The sequence below is a fragment of the Typopeltis vanoorti genome, chromosome 12 (assembly GCF_054136105.1).
Source record: "Typopeltis vanoorti isolate ZY-2024b chromosome 12, IOZ_Tvanoo_1.0, whole genome shotgun sequence".
Taxonomy (NCBI): domain Eukaryota; kingdom Metazoa; phylum Arthropoda; class Arachnida; order Uropygi; family Thelyphonidae; genus Typopeltis; species Typopeltis vanoorti.
The window spans coordinates 40,993,418-41,012,651 of NC_143560.1; the positions used below are offsets into that span (position 1 = coordinate 40,993,418).

Consider the following 19,234-nt stretch of genomic DNA (forward strand, 5'->3'; position numbering starts at 1 on the left):
GTGTGAAGGTGATATTGGATAGCGGTAGTTTCGTGGTTTTGATTCAGTACAACACCGTATAACCGTTTAAGAATAATAGGAGCTAGTCTGCTTGAGTGTGTTTTGATCTCTTTGGGTCGGACACCGTCTATATCTGGTCATTTGTCATTCGTCAAATTAACCAAAGGAAACCCAAAGAAATCAAAAGACACACAAATAGCCTAGATCCTATATTATTAATAATAATAAGGTATGTTTCACCACTGAGGAATGCTGAATACATATGATACATTACGTTGTTCTCACCAAGTTCACAAAATATTTCAACCGAATCACTTCTAAGATGCACAGAACGTTTATAAGGGATTTTCACAAAAGTGACCTGACAGCTTTCATACGAGGTGGCAGGGTTTTTTCTACCGGTAATTCGATTTTTTCCCTTCCTACAAGCAGGTACCAATCCAGTGATTTTCCTGCCTTTAGGGGATGCAGCCGTGGAATGGCAAGTCAGCTTTTACAGGGGATTTACAAGCATTAAAACTGCTTATAAATCCCTAATCAATGAAGTCAATCCATCCAAGGATGGGATCAGTCCATTATTTAGGAGTTAACAGGCCATCAGAGATAGATTTTTTTTTTTTAATTTAACTTGTTAAAATATACATTAGACGATAGGTAACAAGGACTATTTACATATTATAAGTATATATATATTACAGAAAAAGAAACATTTTCCTTTCAGGTATACAATAGAGAATGCAATAAATGAATTCAAAATTTACAGTTCAGTTTCAGTCTGAGTTATCTTTCAGATGAAACGTATTGTCGTCGTCAATCCAGAAGAGGGTACCAGTTGGATTCCACTCTTCTATGAATTTCGCGACAGTTCTCGTTTCTTTGAAGTATTCAAGTTCCAATAAAAGCCTGCTTTTTAGCTTCCGACGGAGGATATACATGAGGGTTTGTGCAGTTTCAGTGATGGATGGGTGCTGGTTATTTCTTGTCTGTTTTAGGTAGAAGCTGTAGATGAAGGCCTTAGCGCAGATGAAGAGGAAATTGCATGTTCTGTGTCTGTTTTCTTCTGTGTGGACTAAATTTCAATAGTCTTCTTCTGTGTGCGTAGTTACAGGTGTTAAAGGCAGTATTCAGTGCATAGGTGATTATCACTTTGTTTGCGGGACAGGTTAGATATGTGTGTTCCAAGGTACCTGAAACGTCACAGAATAAACACAGATCCGTTTCTCTTAGCTGAAATTTGTAGAGCTTAGAAAGAGTTGGCAAGATGTTATGTCATATTCTCCACTGTATATCGGAATCTGGTTTGGCACACTTTGATTTATATGGCAGATCCCACTAAAAACTGAGTGGCATATGCAGCCTTGTAGATGAGAGGGTTAAGGATGAATATAAGAGGGGCGAGGTTGGAGACGCTGATATGAGGAAGTGGTATATTTTCTTGTAGTTGGAGGGAAGAATTGAAAGTGAGCCTTCAGATTGTACAAGATGAGATATCGCTACACCTCAGGAAATCCGTATTCTAGAAGGAATACGGATTTCCTGAGGTGTAGCGATATCTAGATAGGCTTTTATAATGGAGGCTTGCAGCTGTTGATATTGGTTTTCAGTTTTTAGGTTCTTCATTGGTAGGCTTGTGAATGCTTTCCACTTTAGGGTATGGGTTAGGAGGTCCCTATGACTCTTATTCCTGCCCAGTCCCATGTAGAGAAAAAGAAAGGCTGGCCAGTTGTGAGACTTGTTATGTTTCTGTTCGAAAATAGCGCTGTTTTAAGTACAGCTGACTCTGTTGATCCTGTAAGTGTGTGATGAAGTCCTGTGTTTTTCCACTGCTGTATAGCATCTTTGTAAAAAAGGGGTAGTTTAGGAGGAGATGGTGCAGGACTGGCCATTAGGAGGATTGTGGAAAGTGTAAGTCCTCTGGCGGATGATTTCGTGATGTAATCGAAGGTGGTTACATAAGTGTGATTTCATTGAAGTGTCTTTAGGAGGAGGATTATCCTGAAGGATCTAATCTTATTTTCAAGAGAAATCAAGCCTTGACCTCCCTTGCTGAGTGACTTGCAGAGTTGAGGGTATGTTGTCCAGTGAGTTTCGTTCCAGAGGAAACGTTTCATTTCCTTTTGAATGTGGTAGAGAAATTCTTCAGGAGGTGTGAGTACTTTGAAGGTATGCCATAAGACACTCTCAGCCATCTGGTTAACTATTAGTACTCTTCCTCTAAGCGAAGACATGGAACGAACGCTGTTCCATTTACCTAAGACCTGTTTAAAACGGTTGTGCAGCTGTGTCCAGTTCAGTGTGTTATATATTTTGGTGTTGCACAGGTGCATACCTAAGTATCTTTGTCCTTCGCTTGACCAGGTACATTCGATCGGAGAATCATTTCTAGACTTCCATCTGCCTAACCACAAGCCCGTGGTTTTTGCAGAATTTAATTTGGTCCCTGAGGCTTGTGCATATTGTCTGTGTACTTCCTCGGGTACTGTCATTTCTTCTTCATTTCGGACTATTACAGTGACGTCATCGCCATATGCTGATAGAGTAATTTTTTGATTTGGCTCGATTATGCTGGTTCGTTTGGAGATGATGCTGTTGTGTACTCTTTTTAAGAAGGGTTCTATGGCCAGTGTGTATAATTGACTGGAGAGGGGACATCCTTGCTTGATCCCTCTAGAGTATGACAAAGTGCGAGTGAGCCTGTTGTTGATTTTTAAACAGAAGTGTGCATCTCTGTAAAGCAATTGTGCTGTTTCAATGATGAGAGGACCATAGCCGAATGCCTTTAGAACTTCATAAAGTTACTCGTGCCCTACCCTGTCGAAAGCCTTCTCCTGATCAAGGCTGATGAGTGCTAGGTTTTCATGTTGGCTGTTTGCGATATGGATGAGATCTCTTATTAAATGGAGGTTATCATGTATTGATCTTCCTGGGACAGAGTATTTGATGTCAATAACTTCAGACAGTGTTGGCATTATTCGGTTTGCTATAACTTTGGAAATGATTTTGCAATCGGTATTAATTAGAGAGATTGGATGCCAGTTTCAGATATCCGTGTGGTCTCCCTTCTTTGGTATCAATCGTGCTACTAAGGTCGTGACGGATTGTGGAAGGCCAGTGATGTAGGCTTCTTGCAGTGTTTTGAGGAGAAGTGGTCCGAGTTGATTCCAGAAGACTTGGAAAAATAGATAGATAGATAGAGATAGAGAGAGAGAGAGAGAGAGAGAGAGAGAGAGAGAGAGAGAGAGAGAGAGAGAGAGATAAACAAGCGTTCGGCATTCGTTTTGACTGCCGCAAGAGAAATTCACCAGTTTATAAATGCTTAGTACATGAATTGTTAACTCCACTAGAGGATCTTTTCAATAACAGGAAATAAGTTAAACAAGTCAATCCAATAGCATACAAGGAATGCTGTTTATTGCAAGCATCCTTACAGGTTCAAAGAATGTGATTGTGTAACCAGATCACGATACATGCGCAGTCAGGCAACACTATAGTAACTGGTGGACGATGATACCATTTTTTTTCCTAAAATCGCATGGGGGAAACCCTATTTTTCAAATGACTTGCTAGTAACTCCATACTTTCAAATCAGATTTGTTAAAGTTCCTCGTGATAATGACGTGATTCGAATTTGGACTGAAAATGTGGGGGAAGGAGGGAAAGATGAGGGCAGACGGCTTTCTCCTAGTTCCAGATTTTCTTCATTGTGGAAACGATTACAGTGTCAACAGCCGGAATGTGAACGAAGCTTCAGTGAAATTAGTTTTTTAGAGTCGGTGCACTTAATTTTGCCAAGTCATGCAACAATGCCATCTGTAGTGTTGACCACACACACACACACACACACACACACATGGCTGCATTATGATGTTCCACGCTGTTCCTTTTTTAAGGGTATTGTATGATCACTTTACTACTGGGAAGTGCACACTAGGACAAAACAGTAATTTTCTTAACTAATGGGACACGGGTGTAATTTTTCTCTCGGTAATATGCTTCCATACGTTCTTTATTATTTTCGCTCATAGGCAAGATCGAAAGAACAGCAGCTATTAGCTTTACCATATCGCTTCATTCAATTTCTTGAATAAAATAGGGGAAAAATGGATGAGCTCAATTTTTATGAAATATTAATAACTAACTAATTATCAATTTCATATTGCTAATGTTTTGAATGTAGTGTTGTACGCACACTTTAAAACTTTTTAATTCGTTAACATGCAATAGGTTCTCATTTGCAAGAGTGGAGATCTTCTCGGCTCTCCAGTCCATAAATGGCTTAGATTCGAATCCCACAGTGGCATGAATGTTTGTTGATTACTTAAGTGGTAGATAATTTTCATCGTCTGGTCCGATATTACTACCATTATGATGTTTATTGGAGATTTGAAGTAGCATGAAATTATGCCAGGTTTGGTTGCAAGAGCAACTCGTCAGGATTACTTAATCCTCAGACTAACTAGCAGTGTTAATATGCTACAAGTTTACAGCCGGTCATTGGAGTGATTATCATTTAAAAATAAAAATCATTTACTGCCTTATAATTTTGCTATCATAAGGCAGAGGTGGGGAAATTGCAAAAGATTATTTATATAGTTCAGTAACTATTTTGTTTACGATTTTTGAGTCAGGAATAAAAACATAGTCATGTACCGTATATCGCTAACGGATTCCTCGTGATTTGCAGAAGATGCTATATCTCTGATAGGCCACTTCTATTTGTTAGGAGTTAATAGTACAAAATAATAAAGAAAGTAGTATCTCTTTCAATTATTTCCCTTAGGAAAACTAGACTTGATTCCACGTGATATTATTATTATTATAATTATTATAATTTGTCGCTTCCAATGGATCCCATATATCACTATGCTATATATATTTCTAACATATTTTTATTATTCAATATGGATGGGAATTTAAAAAAAAATCTATTTTAATTCATATTAAATTAAATATATTCATATTTAAATTAAAATGGATTAATTCATATTAAATTTTCAGTTTTAATTCATATTAAGTCATATTTATATATTGATATTCATATTTAACTCAGGCTTAAAAAACTCCCTCTTTCCGTCGTTTAAGTATGCCAAATCTGGTTTTCGATATGTTTATTTTTTATTTTTATGCAATTGAATATATCTATCTTTGATAATAGTAATAATCAACATGGTCTATTTTTTAATAACAAAACCATGGAATCGTATGCCTGTTATGCAATTTGTAACTAAGCTTCGGGGATCGAAAAAAGTTTATGAAATATAGCACTCCTGAAAATAACAAGATGTGGTTCTGCGGCAGTTACATACATCAATCTATTACTTGCTACCGCTTGCTCTCTTCCCTTTCCCCCCTACCTTACATTTTCGTTCTGTGTAGCTTAGTTGATTCTACGATAACAGGTCCAGATATGAACTCTCTGCACGGTGGAGATTACTTTTATCGGTTTCTTCGCTTGTGCATTGCCGTAAAGATTGTAAAACTCAGCCACACCCTAACAATGGTTTGCAGTTTTTATTGCTTCTTCAGAATAACTCCCACGAGGTGGCGTATGTAGTCAATATCCTCGCGACCGAAGCTCCTCATCTCAGACGCCACTTAGCTTACTGGTGCAGTTGTGGAGATACGGTACCGGGTACCTGTTGTGATTGTTGTGGTGTCTACTTTATGGTGTCATTGTGATATAGCGCTTTCATTTAGAAGAAATCGCCTCTTTTAGAGGTAAGAAGATTTATCTTCTATTTCTGTACATAAGTGAAGCTGCATGGATAAGAATAAGCTGTCCATATTGTGTGTTGTGGTTGCTTTTATGATTATTGTGTATCATAACTGTGTTTCATCACTCAACCTGTAGCAGAAACCATCTGCAGGGTATGGGGAAAGTCCCAAGTATTAAAAATATTCATTCAACAAATAAATGAATCCCATGGAGTGGATGATAAAGTCGACCAGTAATCGATAATGTTTAACGAATATCAGCTGGTGACATTTCATGCTCCGTGATATCAATAAGACTGCTATCCCATCTATATAATGCTGTGACATGACAACTTTCTTTTTTAATTATTTATTATAATTGGGATACTTCATTGATCTTGAGAGAACACTTACATGAGTGTTTTTTTTTTATTTAATTTAAATTATTAAGTTAATATTTGAATTTTGATGATAGGGTGCACATGAGAAGAGAAACTATACAAAATGAACATTTTCAAGGAATATTTTATTCTGATCTTACATACTGAAAACCAGTGGCCGTGCTCATGATGATTCAGTAGAAAAGCCAAATATCCGGGTTGTGGGAAAGAAGAAAACGGTAAGTTAGTCTTAGGTGTAACAAGTGTAACTCGAAGAGTAAGATGGAAAAAATATAGGTTAACACTTACGTGAACTTCAAACCCTTGAGTGACATTACTTGATGTTTCATTAAATACTTAAGATAGTCGGTATTATATAGTGCTTGCCATGTTTTATAACCACGTAATAATATTTGCATTGTGATAATGGAGGTGTCACATAATAATAATAAAACCTAGTCACGTTTTTCAGTATAGTAGTGTATATATTAACTGCAAACAAATTGTGCATTCCCTCCATTTAAGAGGTGAAATTTTGTTATCTTGATCATTATATTTCAGTTAGTAAGAGAAAATGGCATTTAAAAGGAAAATATCCCTGGAGTTTCTTTTGTGCTGAGAACTTATCTGTGTTGCTATCATGAATCCAGTGAATCTAAGACATTTTCAAATTTCAATGGAGAAGCATTAAAGCGAAGGTTGTTATATAAACCAGTATGCGCAGTTTTTCGTTCTGTTGTTCCTGAAAGCAGCAAACAGGCATCGGAGTTGTCAATGTTATTTATAGTTTTGTATAGCAGGTTTGTTTACGTTTTCCTCCCATTTTTGCGCGAGAAATTGAAATGTGATGACTATTAGAGGGATGAAGGATGATACTCTTTCTTTGGTGAAAAAAAGCATAGTTTGGATTATCAAAGTATTTGATCATATGGAGTCTTCTGCAAGATAGGAAAATCAAATAGTACTTTATCCTTTGTACTTCAGTTTTTTCGTCAATTTTCGAATTCAAACAATGTATACAATTTTTTATTACCCGCGGCTCTCATAAGTCGTTTTCATACTGCCGGTGCCATGACAACGGAAGCCATATTTGCCTTCATATAGTATATCAGAGCAGTCTTAATTATACCACACATTGTTTATATTTAAAGTGCTGCCCTTTTTTAATTCGTATTAATAAAATACTAATTAGAGGTTTTTTTTTTTCATTATCCATGATTTTAGAATTTGAAGTCTTAGTTTTCAGGAGATTATTTCAGTGGTTCTTGTGATGCAGGAAAAAGTGCAGTCACAGAATTATAATCATGATATAAATTATTGTGTGTGTGTATTAAAAAGAATAGTGCTTTATTTCGGATTTGAATTGTAGAGAAATGTGCATACCATTTGTGTTTTAAAATACATATATGAATACAAAATGAAGTTCATAAAAAATGTAATGAATAAAAAAAATAAATGCAGGAAAAACTAATAATGACACATACACACACACACACACTCTGTGTGCTTGTCATAATGCATATATAAATAAAATATATATATAAATATGAAATGAAGTTTATAAAAATCTAATGAATAAAAAATAAATACAGAAAAAACTAATAATGACATGCACACACACACATTATGATAAAGTCAAATAATTAAAAAAATATATAGTTTTAAGGGTATTGGATTGCATGCATTTTAATTACTGCATTAGCATAATATCAAGACACATTTAATAATAATCTTGGGTTATATGCCATGGAATTGTAATTTAATTTTCTCTTATATCTTATACTGTTTAGAAATTATGTAGATAGTTATATAGTTTTTATAAGTTATTGTGCTAATCAGACATATACATTTAGATAACCGAATATATTTTAATGTACTTATGAAAAGAAAAAAGTGAAGACAGTTAATCACCTTTACTTAAGCTCATACTTTATTCTCTTTCTCTTTCCAAATTGAGAAATTTGGAAAGAGAATGACTTAATCTTTAGATGCTAAACCATATCACTTTATTAGTGTTCCTATACCTGATTATAAAAAGCTAAAATTATAGGAAACAATAATGAATTTTTTTCTAAAAAAGAGAGAAAGAAAATGCAAACATATATTAAATTGCAGTGAAGCAGAAACATATAAAAAGCCATTCATAATCATAACTTCAAGAAATGGTTGCATTTCATAATGTATGAATTTCCCCACACATCATGTCATTTACATTAAACAGCACTTCTCCACCCATTCCCCTGCAAGTATTCCCTGCCTAAAACAATAAAGTATGGAGTGAAACCATGATATGCATTTCAAAAGTTGTTGTCACTCAACCCGTGTGCTTTCTGAGTTGCTATGAGGATGAACAAGAATGTGAACCTAAATATCTCCATCTTCCCTCTGTGTGTCATCTGTCTCCTGAGCTGCTTGTTTCTTGCAGCTGTGTTATTACATTTAAATTGTTAGGTGCTGACAACTGTTGTGAACTGTACTGTATCCTTTATTACTTACCATAAAAATTTTCTCAGCTCATTGTGATGTAAGCCCCTTCAGGGAGTTCAAGGACTCAAGAGAGCTTCCCGACAAGTATTTAGACTCTCTCATAGGGGGTCTGAATACTTATCTCCTTATACACACTTATGATAACATCCCCATTGGTAGCTTATTCTACACTTTCATAACATGCCATGAGAATAACCTGAACCTTACATGCTTCTCAGCTACACTGTTATTAGTCAGCTTTTAGGAATGGTTCTAGATTTCTTTCTCTCTCTCTCTCTCTCTCCACCTACCATGAATAGCAAAATGCCACTAGTATCTCTACTGCAATATCTCCTACAGCTTTTGTTTCTAATATGTTTTCTCTTATCTGTCTATTTTCAAACTTTCAAGACCATATTTCTTCAATTTATCCTCATATGCACAATTCCATAGGCCCTGATATTATGTTCATTGTTATCTTCTGCTGTACATCTTTTCAACAGATGTGGCCTTATCAAATCCTTTTAAATGGAAGAATAACTTCCTTATTCCTTTCAGTTAATTTTCTTTTAACATTGCAGTTATTTGAACTAATTTCAGCAGAGAGAGAGTTGAATCTGATTTTTAGAGGAACCTGTGGCATAGTAAATTAAATAATAAAGAAACACATAAAAACCACAGTGATATCTTTAATTAGTAAAAGGACATATATTTCGTCCTAAAATTAATAGTACATCTTCAATGTCTGTTACAGTAAGAGGAATGGAATACAAGCAAAATGTTCGGTGGATCACCTATTAAAATACAATTGTTGCCGCATGCTAGGAAATAATAGAAAATAACAAATTTAATCTATTAAGATAAATGGTTTTTTACATAAGATAGAAGTCTCCCAGATCTTTGAGAGAGAGAGAAAGACAGTTATATCTATTTAAATTCGGTCGGTGTAAGATAGTTTCATTTATCTTAATAGATTAAATTTGTTATTTTCTATTATTTCCTAGCACGCGGCAACAATTGTATTTTAGTAGGTGATCCACCGAACGTTTTGCTTGTATTCCATTCCTATTACTGCAACAGACACTGAAGATGTACTATTAATTTTAGTACAAAATATATGTCCTTTTACTAATTAAAGATATCACTGTGATTTTTACTTGTTTCTTTATTATTTAAGAGAGAGTTGAAATTTAAGAGCCACCACAGTGTGACCCCTAAACTTTGGCTATATGTCCACCATCAGTCCCATGTTGTTGCCTTCATTGTCCACTTGCAGAAAATTCACATTCATATAATATTTTGTCTGCAAATATTCTCAGTCTAATGCTAGCCTACTCTCCAACCAACAGGTCGCAGGTTCAAATCCAATATTTGTGATCGTCTTACCTTGCGTACTGTTATAATCTTTGATATGGTGCAGTATGACCTTTACTGTCCTTGTACAATTAAAAACATAAATCACCAACATCTAAACTACGTGTGTGTGTGTGTGTGTGTGTGTGTAAATAATCACTTCCATATATGAGAGGTTGCAGAGCTCATAGCAATTCAGTTCCTTATATGGACAGGTCAGTGGTATCTCACTCTAACTCCAGTTCATTTGTAAAATGATGTTTGAAAGCTGTGACTTAAGTTATTGTAGGTTTATCAAAAATGGAGGAGACATAATAGGTATACCAGTTGTGCTGACTCTGGAAATATCTAGAAGACACCATGCAGACATAGGTGGGAAAACTGATTTGTGAAACATTGGCTTGAGAGTCTGTGAGAAAGAGGGGTTCATCAATTAGCCACTCTTTTCTTAATATTATCAAGAATTTTTAGATAAGTTTTAGATGCGCCAGTCAAAATCTGAGAGAAGCGTTCTAAAGTTGCATGTATTTGGTATTTGTACAGAGTTACCAGCAACAGAACAGATAACAATTAATGCTTTGCCAAGTTTCTTGGAAACTGAAGATGCTATACTGGTGATATGTTTGTGCCAGGAAAGGTTAGAGATAAGTGTCGAGATTATTATTATTATTACGGGCAACTCCAAGGGGTCCTTAGACTCAACGATCTATCCTAAACATCATGTCAAGAACAACTATTCAACATCCACACAGTATCTATCATACTTTGCCTTGAACTCATTCACAGTCATGGCACCCACAACAGACTCTGGCAGCTTATTCCACTCATTCACCACTCTCCAAGTAAAAAACCTAGTTCTAACAGCCTTGCTAACCACACTCTTGCCCAGTTTCCATGGATGGCCCCTAGTCCTTCAACCACTAGTCCTGTTATTGTAAAATATCCTCTGAATTAATCTTATAGAAACCCTTCAGTAATTTGAATGTCTCAATCATACACCCCTTTTTTGCCTATCAACCAATTTCTGCAACCCACAAATCTTCAACATGTTCTCATAAGGTTCATTTCATAGACTTGCTATCATCTTGGTCACTCTCCTCTGGATCCTCTTCCCCATCAAGAAGAAACCTTGGCACCCAGATCTGGGCACAGTAGTTAAGATGAGGTCTTATCAAGGCTTGATACAGAGGAACAATAACTTGCTTGTCTCTGCTCGTCAAAGTATTCTTCAGTAACCAAGTGATTTGATGAGCTGATTTAGCTAATTTTGCAATGTGCCCCCTAAACTTCCTATCCACCAACAGTCCCAAATCCCTGGCCTCGTCAATCTCATGGAGTACAGTTCCACCAATGTGGTATACTCATTACCCTTATCCAGTTCAGCTGTCACTGTGTTATAAAATGTGAGCAAGTTACTGAGGCATGATCCACCCTTCACAACACCATGCTGTCCCCTCATACAGTATCCCATTTTCATCTATGCATTCCTGTTTTCCCTTGACGATGACTCCTGATATGCTGATTGGTCAGTAATTTGCAACAGCAGTCTTGGAACCTCCTTTATGCAGTGGAACTATTTTCTCCTCTTTGTACCCCCTCAGGACTAACCCAGATCCGAGACTCAAATTAAACAAAATGGTGAAGGGCACTGACAATTCTTTAGTCGCTTCCCGTAACACCCGAGCTGGTATGCAATCCAATCTCACGGATGTATTCGCATTAAGGTTTTGTAATTTACTATTCACCTCCATTTCATTCACCTCAATTCCCGTGTAAGCTATTGGTTCCCTCATTTCTGCAATATCACCACCTGGATGATACTCTTGCAAAGTACTCGCTCAGTAATTCCACTTTATCAACTGATTCAGTTACCTCCCTACCATTGTCGTTCTTTAAAATCATTCTGCCGTGTACATTTTTTCTTTTACTTGCAACATATCGAAAAAACTGTTTGGGATTCTCTTTAGTTTGCGTGGCTAGTTTCCTTTCATAATCCGCTTTTGCTTTTCTTACCACACTCGTTACCCTTCTGGCCTGTTCTTTATACTGTTCGTGTGTCTGCAGGTCACCTTTCTCCTTAAATTCCCTCCACAATTGTTTTTCTTTTTTTGCAGCTCAAGCTTAATGGTGCTATTCATCCATTTAACCCCTGCTTGATTTACTGTCCAGACTCTAGGTATACAGTCAGCCGTTACCTCCTTCAAACACTCCTTCACCGGTTACCATGCAATATCAACCTCCAGCTCTTGCAGTTTTACATGCCATGGCACTGAACCAAGCAATCTCCTAAGCTTGTCATACTTACCAGGCCAGTAATTCCACATGTACCCTGTCTTAATTGAAAATTCCATGCATTTAGCCACCTCCCAGGTCTTATGATCACTCTCACCAATTGGTGGCAATGTGATTATATTCAATACACTCAAATTCTCAGATGCAATTACTAGGTCAAGCACTCTCAAACCCCTAGTATATTCCATTACATGCTGTCTCGGGTAGTTATCCCTTAATAACTGCATAAAATCCAATTCCTTCCTCCCATGTGTCCTCTCCAATCAATGTTACCATACTTGAAATCCCTCATAATAATTATCCTCCTTCCACTCATTGCATCTATTTGCTTATGCATACTATCTCCACCATCTATTCCATCACCTAGTCTATAGCAGCACCCAATTGTATATTTTGTTCTGCTAGTTGCAATCTCACACCAAATAGCCTCATATATGCTCTTTTCACTATCCTGCAGTTCAACTTCTATTCTCCTTGGCTGCAGTTCATCAGCTATCATCAATAACACTCCTTCCCCTTCATTTTTTTCTCTCTGTTCCTCCTGAACACACTATACCCTTCACATTCTATCCCACTAGCTATATCATCTTCTGTCAGCCATGTCTCACTAATGCCAATGACCTGTGGCCAGGAAGAGCCAACCAAGGCCAAAAATTCTTCCTTCTTGTTTCTAATACTCCTGGCATTAGTATACATGAAGTGCAGAAGCCCGTTCGTCCCGCCCCTATCTTGATGCCTTATTCTAACTATCCCATTCTGATTTGTTGTCCTTCATACTAGCTCAGGCATATTATACACATTCTTACACTCAACTGCCTCACTGATGTCTGCATATTCACTTTCCCCCTCCCCTCTAATAGCTCTAGTTTCCCTGATTCTGCACATCCACTTTCACTTCATTCAGCAACACTTTTTCCAGTCTCTGCACACCAAATCTGTTCAGATGCAAACCATCTATCTTGTATAAGTCCTTTCGCCCATCAAAGTCACTCCACATGTCCATAAACTCCACACCACTCCTCCTGCATAACCTGCGCATAGAGTCATTTGCTAAGATTAAGTAGGTAGTATGATTAAGTAGCCAACACAAGAGAGATCTTGTGTCGACTGCTAAGTTGAGAATTACAGAGGTAAGGAGAGAAGACTTTAGGTTCTTTTTATGAGAAAAGAAAGACAAAATTGTGATTTGAAAGTACTGAAAGGCTGGTTGCATGAGTAGGAGGAATTGAGAGTGTGGTCATTTACAAAAATTTTGGGTAGGGTTTGAGCTCATTGTGAGAAAGTATTTATTCATATATATGAGGAAGAGAATAGGTGAAATAACAGATCCCTGAAAAACATCTTCATCAGTAACAAAAAATCTTAAGAGAGAGGGTCCTTCACAATTACTTTCAGTAAATAATCAGAGAGAAAACTGGCAGTCCAGTCACTAAGAGTGGAAGGCCGACCTTATGATGACAATTTGCTGAGATACCCTAATGCCAAATCTTATCAAATACCTTGGAAATATCAAGTAAATGCAACAGCACAGGTTTCTGTAAATCTTTCCATGGCATGTGTCCAGAGGTTGGTTAGATCTGCTGGGGATCTCCAGCAGATCATTAATAATTTGATGGTAGATACTTTTTTTTTTTTTTTTGAATCAGTTATATATGGGCTTGTCTCCATGCTGTAGGGTGGTGCCAGCTGAGTGTGATATAGTGTAGAGATGATAAAAATAGGTATTAGTTCTGGGGCACCTCTCTTGAATGCAGTTAGTATATCAGGACCAGAAGTGTTTTTAGTATCTGGGTTATTCAAGGTTTTTCAGATGTCTTTCTGGCAAAGGACCACAGGAGGCATATGATGCAATGATTCGTGTAAAATCTAGGTGATTGGCCTTGTTAATCTATACAGGAGTTTAATGAGAAGAATAATGCCAAGAGGTCAGCTTTATTTTTAGGTGATGTCATTCCTGCTGTCTGAGTGAGGTAGGAGCACAAGTGGATAGCAATTGCAACTTTTATGAATGATCAGAGAGCATGACTTCCATTGGTGCCTGAGTAAATTTTCTACATTTAAGCACTTCAAAGTCCTACTCATCCAGTTGATGATTGTTTTGTAAGTATTATTGTGTCTTCATTGTATATGCTAGTTTTTTTGTCCATCTACTTAAGATATGCTGATTTTTTATTTACTTATTAATTATTATTGCCCTTCAATTTCTTGGAAAACAATGGCTTAGATTTTGGGTAGAAGTTTTGAACAGAGTGAGAATTGAAACCTCCTCATTTCAGCATGGATCATGTTTTGTAACGGATCGCAACAGGCATCTTAATCTAAACAACAGAAGCAATAGTTTCAGTATGGAAATGATGAGTAAAAGTCTTTGTGAGCTTCCCATTGGTATTATAATGCCAAGGGATATAAGGTTGTAAATAGTTGAAGGGGGGGGGTAGATAGCATTCCATTAGATGTGAAACTTCTATGAGATTATGATCTGAATTGCTACGAGGAGAGGTCACATCATCAGTATACTTGGGAGGTGGAGTGAGTAGACTGTTGGGTAGTCTGGTTGGCAGATGAGAGTTTGCTTTAGGTTACTGATTACAGCAAGAACCTTAGCTTCTCTTCCAGCTTGGTCATTGAATAGGAAAATAGGTGGCATTTGGTGTTGTGGACGTTAAAGTCACTGAGGCAGATTACTTCACTGTTAAGGCAGTTTGAACATATGAAATCAAGTTTCAGTGATAAAAGTAAAAAAATGTCAGAATGATTTTCAGAATTGTAAGAGCTGGTCATAAAGACAGCAGATGAATAAAATGGGTGATAGTTAATGGATATCTGATGGTCTACTTCAACTTCAAATACACAAACTACTATGCTACAACAGATTCCTGAATTAAACCACTCTCATTAACCCAACATCCAAGCTAAAAACAAAATAATATACTACAAAAACTATGCAGAACTTGGGGTGCCTCAGCAGCAATGCTTCGCTGCACTGCTCTTGGTTTGGTTTACTCTGCAGCTGAATACTGTTCACCTGTATGGCTGAACAGCACCATGTGTATTTGGTTGATGCTCAGCTTAACACTGCTATGTGCCGTATTTTCTAGAAATGTGAAATCAACCCCAACCTACGGGCTCCCAGTGCTAAGCAACATTCCACCTCTGCAGATCCAACTTGCTTCTACATGAAGACAGCAAAATCATGGAAAACCAAGATCTCCCAATCCACGAAGACATCCCACCCCTAGAAATAAATAGGCTAAAGTCAAGGCACCCTCCAATCTTAACAGCAAAAAATCTTGTAGAGACAAGTTTTAACATGAAAGATAAGTGGGAAGAGTCCTGATGTAGCACTTCAATAGGGGGCTTCCATGAATTAGTGGACCCAGCACAGATGGCTTCAGGTTTTGATCTACATCGGAAAACTTGGTCTACCCTTCACAGAATCCACACCAATCATGGCAGATGTGCAGGCCACCTTTACAAATGGACATGATTACCTCACCCAGGTGCAACTGTGGATCACCCCCCCCTCCCCCAGACAGTTAATCATATTACAGTAGGATGTGCTAAATGTGCATAAATAGAAACCTGTTGGACTTCATCCACACTACACCAAGTGCAGTCGACTGGATAATCAATCTAGACATACAGTTGTAGTCTATTCTTGAGTATCTCTTTTATGACTGTATTATGTATTATTTTAGTACATATTATGTCTATTAAGTATTATGTTTATATATATATAAATGATCATTGTGATGTAACTTTCATGTGTAAGCCGTATGCTAAATAAATAGCTAATGGGTGAGCAGAGTGGACTGTTTGATAGTCTGGTTGGCAGATGAGTTTGCTTTAGGTTACTGCTTACAGCAAGAACCTTAGCTTCTCTTCCAGCTGTCACTTGAATAGGAAAATAGGTGCCATTTGGTGTTGTGGACATTAGTCACTGAGAAAGATAACTTCACTGTTAAGGTAGTTGGAATGTATGAAATCAAGTTTCAGTGATAAAAGTAAAAAATGTGAGCATGATTTTTCAGAATTGGAAGAGCTAGTCATAAAGACAGCAGATGGATGATAGCCAATAATGCAAGCAAAACTTTAAGCCATAAACGTTCAAAGAGATGAGATTCAAGATTAAGGCATCTTTTGCAGAAGGAATTATTATTATTATTCTTGGAGGCATAATGTAATAGAGTAGGTGCCCTCCCAAGACTCATCAAGGGAGGGCACCTACTCTACACCAACTGCAGAAAACCGCAGCTACCATCATCATCGACACCAGTGCCATCTACTGCTCACCACCACCACTAGTATTTTCACAGATAACCACAAATCTCCATACCCACTGTGGGATTTGAATCCGCAGTCTTGGCTGGAGAGAAGATATGCCAACCAGTCTGGCAAGGAATTATATAGAGTGTTTGGATTGTTAAAATGGACTGATGTGGTAATTTAGGTTCAGTCAAAAATGGGAGATTAGGTGAAGGTGATGATGCATGTCATTTAAGTTGGTTTATGCCATGAATGCTAGTGAATCGATGTGAAAGTTTTTTTTTTTGGTAAGGTTTTTCAGTTTTTTAAATTTTTGGGAAACATTTTGAAGGAGTTTGTTTTATTTTTATTTTAACGACAGTAATGAGTTTATTGTCATGTTAATATTTGAGAGGCAGAGAGAAAAAGAGCAATGGAATGATACTCTTAGATATCTCTCATACAGAGAGCATCTGTTTGTGCCATATTGTGGCCTTAACAGTGTCCCTGCGTACAGCTACATATGCTATCTCTCCAGGCACGACGATCTTTCGGCATAGGTGGCAGCAGATTAGGAAGCCTCCCAAACATTTTTCCATCAGGTTTAATCTCATACACTATATGACCGTCAAGCTATGGAACTACTTTATTGCTGTAAACTCGAAGATGGAGAGATTCTAGATCTTCACATTGTCTTTGACATGACATTGAATAATATTGGGGGGTGGGGAATTGAAGCCAGAACTCCTGCTCTGGTTAACAAACATGGCTTCAGCCATGTCAGGCTTCCAGTACACAAGGTGGTGGTGATGTTTCGCTAAGTGATGGTCATCTGCCTGGCTCCCACTGAAGAGACCTCAATAAAGGTCGAAACTAGTCTGTCTGGGTAGTGGCCAGTCCCTTAATGCGTAACATTATACATATCTGCAAGGAGATGTGTTTTTCATTATGGGAGATACTGGGATAGGAGTGATGTTAGCTTGGTCCACCTTTGCTACGAGTTGCCCGATGTTGTACTACCTTACCCCGGTAAGGTAGTACAACACCATATTCAGTCCTGAAGATATTTTCAGGCACAAACTTTGTTTGCTCACACTTGGATAAAGGATTAAACTAAATTTATTATCATCTACCAACTAGCATCTATTTGGATTTCTTCCAACTAAGAAGATATTCTTTGACAGAAAGATTATTGACAGCACCAGGCTCCTTCTTAGGTAGAAACAGACCAGGCCACATCTAACCTATGCCATGTGTTGGACTAGTCCACTTTTGTGTTATTTGATATGGATGACCAAAAAGTGGACTATCCCAGCATGCCTTAGATGAAGACCATTTCATCAGGTAGAAAGAACTGAAACTACTACAAAGATTCCAGTTTAATTCATAGAGACTGCAGCTGAAAGCAGTTCATATGCTACAAAAACCCATTGAATTGCAGAAATGATATTGTAATTCTACATAAATTTTGGTGCACTTTGATATTTGCCCATAAGCAATAATCATAAAACATCACTATAAAAATCACCACTGTCACCTTCTATGCATGTCACTGTCCATGTTCTGGAGGTTGTAATTCTCTTCTCGATTGAGTATCCTAAAAATGCTTTGATAATGTTAGCTTGAGCTAGCAAAACATCAGGTTCTAAATACTTAATTTAATTATTAAATTAGTTATTTCATTTCTGTCTCTATGTAGTTTATTCTAGAAATTTCAACAGAAATTATTACAACTATGAAATTCTGAATATGGAAATGCATCTTTTTGTATTTTTCATCCTGCAAAATATTATTTTGCAGCAAATACATAACATCCTGCATGTTATTTATTTATTTATTTTTGAAATGCCCTCAGCTTTGCTAGTCACTAGTTAGTTGGTGGGCCTCAGGGTGGTGAAGAAATGAGCTGTTAATGACTTTCTCCGTGGTTTTTGAGAGAAGTGAAGCAAGAGCAATATGAAAATTAGTCGGTTAACTGACTTTTATTATGATGTTTTGATTGGGCTGAATATAAGCTTGCTTTTGTGCTATATGGTGAAGCCTGAATGAGTAGGAAAGGTAACAGAAGGTGGAAAACTTAGATAGTGGGTGGGGATTTTGAGTGGAATAGGGAATGAAGGCATTCACTCGGTTAGAATTATTTTTTTTATTTGATAAATGCAGGTGTTTGAATCCATAGAATGGAAAGAGTAATTAGACCATGCAAACAAGTAAAAATTATGGACGCTTGGCACCATTCTAATGTCCATGGACTTGCAAGCCCTGACTAGGTGATGGAATTATCATAAAAAAGAATCTTGTTCTGAATTACTAACAGGACAACTGATGTGTACAGTATATTTGGAAAGTGAACTATCTAAAATCTTAACAATATTGGCAGGATGGTGAGGATTTTCTAGTCTCCCAGTAGTAAAAGAGCTCGTGTTGGATCTTTGCTGACAGCAAACTCTGCATTGCTTCCAGTTTGATTAGCAGAATGTTGGAGAAGAGAAGCCAGTTGTGTGCATTGAAGTTTCTAAGCAAGATTACCTCATTTGGATGTTTGGGAAGCAAAAAATTGAGCTTCAGAGATACACAATCAAAATAGTTGGAGTGGCTCTCTGAAGTAATAGACCAATAAAAACAGTGAAATAAATGATGCAAAATGCAAAAGAAAAGTTTTGGTCAGAACAGATACAGAGAGGAGTTCTGTATTTGGCATTTCAGATATAGAATGTCAGATCTGACAAATTCACATATACAATTCTTGTGATGGAAGGAATTTATGAAGTATAATTAATTTGTAATGTTGAGATGGATAGCAT

At 37.0% G+C, this 19,234-nt stretch overlaps 1 protein-coding gene across 4 annotated transcripts in view; it reads left to right on the top strand.

The window, feature by feature from the left end:
• Positions 1-5,622: 5,622 nt before the first annotated feature.
• LOC150100731 (plexin-A2-like) overlaps positions 5,623-19,234 on the top strand; it is a 992,258-nt gene continuing 978,646 nt past the window's right edge. For 2 of the 4 annotated variants that reach the window (XM_090402043.1, XM_090402046.1), the window contains exon 1: positions 5,625-6,313. The gene's annotated coding sequence lies outside the window, so the exon portion shown is untranslated. Of the gene's footprint in view, positions 6,314-19,234 lie in introns of all 4 variants that reach the window. The other 2 variants (XM_090402044.1, XM_090402045.1) reach the window with 2 other exon arrangements.